Here is a 10,616-nt window from a genome sequence, read left to right as displayed (position 1 = left end):
TACATAAGTATGTACGTATGTACATATGGATGTGAGCCAACATACATATGTATGTATATATGCACCTATAAGTGTAAATATGTCACCGTCGTCTTTGTCGCCATCGCTGACTAGGTAAACGAAAAATTTGCACAAAAAACAAAAATTAAAAAGATGGAGAAAAAAGAACAAGCAAGAGGCAGATGCGACGGCTCATCGCTGGAGATGAACGCCAACAGTGGCGTTCATAAAAATCCGTGCATCTCAATTTCACCGTTGTGGATATAATAAAAAGCCAGAAAATTTAAAATTGTAAATTGTATACGTTGCTTCTTGCTTCGGTTTCTTGTCGCACTTAGGTTAGATAGAGTAAAAGTTTAAACTAAATAAACGCTGCTTTTGCTCCTACCTTTTCTCAACAATTCAGACTTTGCTGGTGTGTAGCCCTTTTTTAGTCAAAGCCGATGAGCTCCAAAATTTCGAATGAGTAACTAGGTCGACTTGTGACCGATTAGAATTTCATCCCTGTAAACAGCCAGTAAGTCGGCCTCAACCACTAAAGAGCTTGCCCTTTATAGAGCAAGACAGGCGATAGTCCGTATCATTCAACGCAAGTATCATTCGACCTTACGACCAGCTGGCATCGCGAAAAATTTATGAAATAGCTTTGTACACCCTGCAGAGATTCATGAGAACGGATTTACAGTTATTTGTGGCGATATCGCCTACAGTTATTGATACATTTTCTACACATCTGATACATATTACTGCTTTCTATTGAAGTGAAACTTTCTTGCGTTCGGTTGGGAGTTAATGCGAATATCGATGCGACGAAAAAGCGACACATTCGTTGGGATCTAATTTCAAACTCGAAAGAAGAGAAAAAGCGATAGACGAAGGTAGGGAATGGCGGGGGTGGTTGGGCAACATTAAGATTAGGATTAATATCTATATATATGTAGATATATATAATACGCCAAGCCGTTTTTTGTCCAAAAAATATGCAATAAGGTTTTCTTTTTTCGAAAAAAAGTTGCCATCTGTACAAAAAATTACCTCGCTCTTTAGATATTTTCTCCAAAGGAGTTGCCACATGCGAAAAAGTTAAATTCAATCATTTAATAAGGAAAACATTGAGATCAAGACTTAAGTTAAGCTTCAGATTAAGGCAAGGATTGATTTTAAGAAGGCTAAGTTCGGGATTAAGAGTAAGATTAAGATTTAGACTAAGACTAGTATTAAATATAAGAATAAGTATAAGATTAAGATTAAGGGTTATATTTTGAATAAGAAACGATAAATTTAATATATTAAAATTTTTCAAACAGGTGGCAATCCTGTTAAAAATTATTTTCGACAGCAAAATTTCCTAAACCTCTTCAGTTTGATATGCAATGTATCTGATCAATTAAATTGAACTAAAATTTTCAAACCGATGGCAAGCTTCAACAAAAATATTTTCGGCTGTAAGTCTTCTTAAACCCTCTCTTTTGGCAGCCATATTTCAATATTTACTTTATCTTATCAATATAATGCATTTTGCAAACAGGTGTGGCAACTCCCTAATTTTTTTTATTTCAATATTTTAAGTTAGACCTCTAGCAATGCATCGATGAAACTGCATTCAATTCCATGCATTAGTTTTCGAGTGAAGCGTGTATAAACATACGGAAAGACAGACAGACAGACAGAAGTTGTTGATTTAACTTCTGTTGCTCAAATACAGACCCCCATATATTTCTAATATCTATAATTTATAGACATCCCATCTCATCGAAAATGCTTAGAGGTCGCGACCTGTCGATTTAGTTCAGAAAATAGGATTTTGTAGATTTATGAGTTTTTGAATGACTATTTTTGATTCGATTCCAAAGATCGAATACGATCTGAGAAGAGGATATATAGGCCTTAAAAGTGGTATATAATAGCTTGGCTTGTTGGGTTTTTTTATCGGGTAAATTAAAAAAAGACCCACATATCTCTTAATTTTTTTTTAATTTTGACCATCGATAATTTCTACAATTTAAAAATATGGAGTACTATCTAAAATTAAATCTATTTTTAAATAAACGTATACCTTATTTATTGCAATCGCATACAAATTGTCGAATTTAGGCGACTTTTCTTAAATACGACCTTGAATTCATATTGTTTGTGTACCGGACTTCCAATGCTTTTGAGCAGTGTGGCTAAGGAGCTCATCAATATTTATTCAAAATTGATATACATATACAATCGCTCTCAAGAAATTTTAAGAAAATGGGTGTTCCCGAAAGCAAGTGATATTTCGAATTACATTTTTTTTATAGATGCATTTGTACAGCATCCTTTGATTTCTCTGACCACCACTGTAGATATGCACGTATGTGATTACAAGCATATGTAAAAATATCTAGTGGCTCTATCCACAGTCGAAGCGACTAAATTACCGTCTCACTAGTGGGTTGGTGACTACGCCAGTCTACCGTCTTCATTGGTATCCCACTGGGCATAGATACTAACTAAATAATAAATAAATATTTGGCGCTTACACATTTACAATTGCTTGGCCGAGCTTCTGCTCCGATTTTTGGTTTGTGCCTTGATTTTGTCACACAAAAAGGAAGGACCTAGACTTCTACGCTACCTCCGAACGGCAAATGGGTTTAATGAGAAGCTTTTTTTTCCGAGGAGAAATACATGGCAATAGATGTTGATCGGACATCGGAGATCGAATCCTGAACCTACCTAGTGGTAGTATGTACCTCTAACCACTCAATCATGGCGCCCGCACACTAAGTGAAAGAATAAATAAAAGCAACTCAGAGCCAACAAAAATATGAACAGCAAAAATATCAAAGAAAACATCTTACACTTTAGCTGTGATGCTACGCTTGGTTTCGCGTTAATTCTTGCTTTTATTTGTCACCGCATTCATTTTATTTATAATTCTTATAATTAGTATTTATAAATTCCTTGTCTCATTCTGTGATTACTTAATTAATATTTATCAACTTTGCTGAGAGATTGTTTTGTGGTTCCGCATTTGTCCATTGTTGTGCTGTGTTATACGTATATATATGTATACATATGGTACCGGCCAAACCCGATCTTTAGACAAACTAGTTTTGTCTAGACTAAACTAGATCAGGGGCCACAGTATTTTTGCGCAGAACACCTTTCAAGTTTCGAACCATGCTCAAAGGATTGTTTGTTAAAAATAGAATAAGGTGGGGTATATCTCGCTCCGAGCTTTTCAACGCTCCTGGGGCCCTTAGTATTTTGCCAACTTATCTTCAAGAGGGACTCGCGCAACTGTTTCTCTTCTTTGTGCCCGCCGTATACCAATTGTACATAGAGCTTTTGAAAGCTTTAGCGCGTGTGACTATGAAGTGGCCAAAATTGATCTAAAACAGCGATGGGCAGAGAGAGCTTTTACTCTGCGTGCGTCAATACAAATGTATAGAAAGTTTAAAAGAGCTTCGCCTGCGGAACTTTAAGATGGGAAAGAGTCAGCTTCAGCGTTATTAATATGAACCATATCGGCGTTTAAATACGCTTTTTGCAAAGATCTCGATCGTAGCGCAATAGTCTACATGAAAGTAAAAAAAATGTTTCCAGAAATCAAAAAAGGCCTAGAAAAAATATTGGTTGGCATTAGAAAGGTGAGTACTTATAGAATAACGAACATTTGTTAGGACCTCGAAAAGATGACTGCACTTTGGAAAACGTGAAAAAATGCATATTTGAAATTTTCACATAGCTTTTGTAATAAAATAACCAGAAAAATCATTCTGATGGCAGTCCAAAAAAAAAATAAAATATTAAGAATTAACGCGATTTTTCATCCAGTTAAACCTTGCACTTCATTGGACTAGAATTGTATGAGCTATAAAACGGCATACTTATATATGTTCTAGAGATTAAAATTAAATAGTTTGAAATTTTGTTGAAATGAGCTTTCGCAAATTGTGCAAAAACTGGGAATTTCCCAAATGTTTGCCGACTTCTGAAACGCAGCCCATTTTGGATTAGGTGTTCGTGTTGATAATATATTAAAAACCAGGTTTTAAAATCTACAAAGTGCGAAATTATTCCCCCGAGAATGGGCTGTTTAATGCTGACACTTCGCACAATTATAATGCGAATTTAAATCAGAATTTTCAAAACCTATACTTCGGAAACATATTAGTCAAAAATAAGGTTAATTTCCATTTTCTAGCCACCTCGAAAAAATGGGTTTTTGCCGCTACCAGACTACTGTGCGACGCCATCAATGGAGTAAAATTTGGGAAAAAATTAGCATATGTGTTTCGCAAAATATTTGGGCTTACTTATATACTATATAGTAAATCGATTAAATAAAATGACACATTTGAGATTTATGTATAGTAAATAGATACATAGATTTGTTGAAAAATTATAGTCGCAATGAATTTCACACTCCAGCAATTCTCGCTGTGACACGAAATAAATAACATGTGTCAGTCAATTGAAGCAAATTATAATACTTTATATTTCATACATCTTTCCTTTGCAAAAAAAAAAATATATTTTTATAGAGAAGCTATTATATTTAATTTGTCTAAACTGCCACTTTATTTAGCTTGGAAATTATTTTAGTTTTATATTTTTTTTTGTTAGTGTGAAATAACACAAACAAACTGAAATTTTAAACTACTGGCATAAATAACTATGTGGATAGTATTTTTATTACAACTTCAGAATAATTCGTTATTAACATTTTCATTTGTATATGTGGTTGTTTCAAAAGCTATCATTAGTAGGTATGTATGTATTGAATTTCGCGTTGTTCTGTAGTAATTTTAATGCATACTTATATTAACAAGTGAAATGAAAAACAAAAATAATACAAAAGCAAAACATAATGCTACTCCATATCGTTTATAAGTACACACATATGTATGTATGTACATCGAGACGACTTTGTGTGTGCGCACGCAAATGTGCCGCCAGTCAAGATAATTAATTACCTTTTTTTAACTGCTATAAATTGCGTAAAGACCACAATTTTAATTGCTAGTAGAGTGATTTTTGAAATGATTTTATAGACAGCAGTCAATATTTTTTTCGTGTTTTTCCGCCTGTGATAAAATTGTTTGTTGTTTTTTCTACGGATGTACATGTCTGATTTCACGAAATTAAAATCTAAAACAGAAAAAAGTTTTGTTGAAACTGCTAGATAGCAAATTTAATTGCTGAGTTTAAAAGGTTGTCAAAATTCTAAAAACACACGCATGGGTCATTCCAGGTAAAAGAGAAAAGCGCCGTTGTTGAAAAATATTAAAATAATTAAAAGAATTGCTAATTTTTGTCTCTAGAAACCTTTACTTCATACAGAATTACACTACAGAATTAAAAAAAAAAAATTTCGATATTTCTCAGAAAATTATATCAGCCTGATTTGTATTGTAAATGAGAGCCTATAGTTCATATATTACAACACAAAAACATCTTTCTTGAAAATTAAGTGTTTTGGCTAAAATTCATCGTTGCGTGCAAAAATGTAAAATGGAGTTAATTTCAGTGTCCCACCAGTCACAATGGAATGGCCCATATGTAATTTAGTTAATTTGTTAAGTTTAACGGTTTTAAATCACTTTCTAGTTAAAAAATCCATTTTCCATTGTTAAAAAATAGAATTTGCCTAGACAAATTTTATCCGTATTAACTTTGTTTCGATATTTGAATTTGAGTTTATTGCGCTCTTGACTTTATTATGCGTTTCGATTGATTACTACACACATAATTGAGTAATTTTAAGACTATTTGTAGATTTCTTAAATACAACTGTCTGCCGCAACTTGAAATAAATAGATAAGCATTACTTAAGCCAAAGATAGGCGCGAAATTTCGCTTGCGGAAATTTTTAATTTTAAATATTATAAAATGTTTAACAAAGAAAAGGCATACCTACAGTGGCGGAAAAATAAATAGGCACGCCACATTTTAACAGGTTTTGGCTAGTTTTCTTATAGTCAATTAATGTTTATGAAAATATAGCTCGTTATTTAACAAAAAAACCATGTAAGTACGTATTTCCGGATTTATTCAAAAATTAAGAAAATTCGACAAAAATACATAAAAATTTCAAGTCAGCAAAAAGTTTTGATATGCAGTTTTTTAGCCCATTAAATTTGAGTGTGATAGAGTTCAAGTTCCAAGTTGCTAAAAAATCTCGTTAATTTTTGATAATTTTCCTTTTCTTGCACATAAAAAAAATGTTTGAAAATACCTTGGAAATTGAAGTAAAGTTTAAAAAATATCAAATTTTCAGGATACATTCTCTAAATTTTTTCTAATATTTGGACGAGGTTTGAAATTCGGATTGACATGGGTTTTGTTAAGGATAATGAGAACTTTCATAAAAAAATAATAAACCAGAGAAAAGTAATCCAAACTTGTTAAAATATCGCGTCCCTATTTATTTTCCCGCCACTGTATGTTTGTACATACCTATACTGAAAGAAATACTAAAATTTCATAATTACTTATTAAGCAAGAATTGGATAAGCAAGAAAACACAGCTTATCATCGCTTGTCGCGCAATATTGCTTAATGCGAGACCACGCTAAAGATAGTCCAAGAATTTCACTAACGGCCAAAAAAAAAATATCTTCTTCCCAACTTTTGTATGATGCCATAAATAGACTTATCAAATATGAACGTCGTCAACTACTGCTGCCTTAGAAAATATTTAGATCAAATTTAGTATTGCCGCTCATACGATCCGAGAGCCACCTACCGACCCAGACAATTATCTTGTTTCAGAAAATATCCAAACACCTCGCAATACAAGTAAAGCTCAACGTCGAAATGCTGCTATCACAACAGATTGCCAGAGAACACTCTTTAGCAAAACCATATATGCTAGCAGTGGAACCACATTTTTCGCTGATTGCGTACAGTTACCGAAGAAGTAGTCAGTTGGCACCGAGCCCTGAAGAGATGCATTTTCCATAATAAAAAGAGAGAGGTCATGTTCAGAACATATCTACTTAAATTATTGAGGTAGAACTTTTCCATCCTGTTGTGGTAATAGCACTGAATGTCATTTTTTTTCATTTTCTTAAAATTTCAGACCCTGTACTTTATTTATTCAAACAAAATTTAAGTAAGAGGTACGACATTTTAAGAAAAAGCAATTGCTTATGGTGTTTTCGTCTCTACAGAAAAACGATACTTTCTCATTGCCCTCTATGTACAAATACTAAGAATAGGGCAATGAGAAGGCAACATTTTTTTGTATAAACGAAATCACTATTAGTTTTTAACCGACTTCCAAAAAAGGAGGAGGTTATCAGTTCGTCGGAATATTTTTTTTTTTTTTTTATGTATGTTACCGCATAACTTTGCACCACGTCAACCGATTTCAATAATTTTTGCAACGGAAAGGTAGTTTCTCAGAAGTGGTCCCATACTAATTTGGTTTAGATCCGATGATTGGATCATGAAATATATAGATATATATATATTTTTTTTAAGTCGGTTTTTTTTTGCTAAAAATTACTTGTTATTCATACGCCCCATTGTAATACTACATTTAACGTATTAATAAAATTGAGTTAAATTTTTTTAACAGCTCGCAAATATCTTTAAAAATGTTTTCGAAATTATTAAGTTGGTTAGCCGTGCAAGCTTAAGGTTTAATATTATAGTATTGTATCGGTGTGCTATACCAAATTCTACGTCTACCTAAAAATTAGTTTTAGCTACTACCACGTGTATGCATCCCTTACTTAGCACTTAAACAGCTTGTCGGCAGCAAGACTGAACTCGTAAAGATTTGCTAAACGTCTTTCATTTCACATCCACATTATAATATTTCATTAAATTGCATTTGACTGTCAAACAGTTGGCAACCCAATTCAAAAATATTTTCTAGATAAATCTTTCTTAAAACTGTTCCGATTGATATAAATATTCTAATTGATAGATATTTCATTTAAGTTTTTGATCAAAATGAATGTGCCTTCTAAACAGGATGCAAAAGCCAGCCGAATATCACAAAACAAAGCGTCATGAGTAACCAAGTCGCATTTATACAATGTGGTGTACTAGAACAGCTTATTGGATATTTTTGACTATACTTGTGAGTAACTCAAAAACAAAAAACAATCAATCTCTAAAAGTCTATATATAACAATTTTTAATACTTATTGTATTGTTCTTTGAAATATTATTGCCTTAAAGTCGTATGTATTTTGCTTACCCAAATTTTAGTTGCCAACTTAAGCAAAAAGCTTGATTGAAGTAATGAAAAATGGCGAGTCATCGTAAATAATTTGTATCACAATATTTATCGCTAATTTCAAGCATGCACTGAATTTTAAATATGTCAAGTGTGCGGCTAATACGCATTATTACCAAAAAATATTTAAATATTTAGTTCCTAATTGCTCTTTCTAAAATGGTTTTAACGAGGTTGAGGCATTTTGTAGTTCCGACGCTTGTTTATATTTCTTTTCCTGTAATGATGTTTTGCATGCAAATTATTTTTCAAAAGAAGCTTTGTTCGAAATTGAGTGCTCACGTAAATCTCTGTAGCGATGTGTGTGTGTTTAAAATATAAAGAGCTAAATAGTAACTATTTTTTCTTTTATGTTTAATACAATTAAAATGCATTAATCTTCCAAAACTTCGTTCGTTTTTAAAGGTTATAGTTTTTTTTGTTGAAGATACAGTTGTTTCCTTTAAAAAATTCACAGAAAATCTGGCCTGTACGTAAACATTTCCCTATAAAAATATTAATTTTGTTCGGTACAGTTTAACTATGGGGAGCGCGATCTCTAAATAAAATGCGAGGAAAAATCTAGAAAATTCTTTGATCTTTGCCTCAGGTTTATGACGAGGTGTTCGAAGGTCATACCGTTGTTTCGTTTGTTCAACGCTATTACATAGAAAAAAATTCGCAACGTACTGCCAATTAACTAACAATTACCAACTCGTTTGTCATTTTATATAATTTGTTGACTTATTTCTAATTTTGTCAAAAGTAATTTTGTGCGCCTGGAATAATTTAATTTAAATCGTTCCGAGTTTTTTATTCTTCTATTTTTTGATACATTCTCGTGTACTTATATGTATGTATGAATTTATATTTAAGTTAATCGTATCCGTTGTTAGCGTTTTTCGTCGCACTATTACCTTTTCGCTACACGATTTTGTTTTTTATTTTTTTTTTTGGGACATTTTTTTCTGAATTCACCTTAAATTACTTTTATATTCAAAAGCGGAACAAATATCGCGAATGTGCGAAAATCATAAAAAACGCGTTAAATTTAATTTATGAAATTATAAACAATTCATTAAAAATAAGCTGTCTATTTATGAAAACCTTGCTATTCAGTTCAAATGAAACTTTTTTCAAATTAAATGAAATATTCTTAAATAACTTCTAAAATACCTTTTCTATGGGGTTTAACATAAGGTTATATCGAGCCCTAACCGCCAAGATAACGTAAGCGACATTTTTTTTTTTCAAAATTTTCTTTTTAATGCAGAAGTGCTTCTAGATGCTCCAGGAATATTTCTGCATCAAAAAGAAAATTTTTAAAAAAATGTCGCTTACGTTATTTCGGCGGATAAGGCTCGATATGCTGGCAAAAAATTTAATAAGCATATATACATTATTATCGACCATATCTCTTATTTCTTGTGTTTCATGGATTCTTGCATTAACTATAATTAAAAATAAATTGCGTAACTCTGATCTGCTTTCAAATTTATATATTAAACAGCTCCTGAAGAAATACTTTGAAATGGTCCTTTTACTCTTTGTAATTTGGATTTAGTTTTGTTGCGCGTGTAATTTTTACTTTTTTATAATTTGGCCCAAATTGAACAGCAGAGGAAGAGCAATAAGCTGCGTGAATTGCGTTTTTGTCTTTAAAATGCCAAAACTGGTTTCTCAACTGCTATGAAAATGAAGAAAATATATATATAAACAAGCTTTGGCAGTTTAAAGTCCAAATATATAAAAAAAAAAATCCAAAGCAGCTATTTTACTGACCGTAAAGAAAAGCAACGCATAACAGCAAATTCACAGTAAACCAAAAAACGAAGTTTCATTTAATTTGACTAAAGTTTCATTGAATCTGAAAAAGGTTTCAGTCAATTTTAAAAAGGTTTTGCCTAACCTGAAAAAGGTTTCAGTTAATTTTAAAAAATTTAAACTGAAAATGCTATATATGCATTTAATCAAATAACAAAATGTTTGGTGTTGATTTTTACATATTTCGTTGCGCTTAATCGATATCGTTGCAACTTGCAAGTCAAACGCGAATATCAACAATTCATGACGTGAACGTAGAATATGTGCTATGAATTTTAAATGCTGCTGAATCTGAAACTCACGTCCAACTTTGATTTTGAGTATTTAGTTAGATATTGTTGCAAAAAAAGACAAAATAAAAAACTAATGCCAAATATAAATAGATAAAAACTTTTAATATTTGTGTATACCAATAAGGTTTCGGTTCCACCACAAAAAATCGAAACAATAAATACACACATTTGCGCAAGCTTAACCTGCTTGAAGTTAATTCAATTTAGTTGCCGTCAAGTGATGAGGTTGCAGAAATTAAAAAGCAAAATTTATAAACAAACAAGTAAGAGCAGCGCTGTCTTCGGCTATG

This window comes from Rhagoletis zephyria, unplaced genomic scaffold, assembly GCF_001687245.7.
Source record: "Rhagoletis zephyria isolate East Lansing unplaced genomic scaffold, Rhagoletis_zephyria_1.1 Rzeph_scaffold_02233, whole genome shotgun sequence".
Classification (NCBI taxonomy): Eukaryota; Metazoa; Arthropoda; class Insecta; order Diptera; family Tephritidae; genus Rhagoletis; species Rhagoletis zephyria.
Note: the sequence above shows the minus strand (reverse complement) of the source record.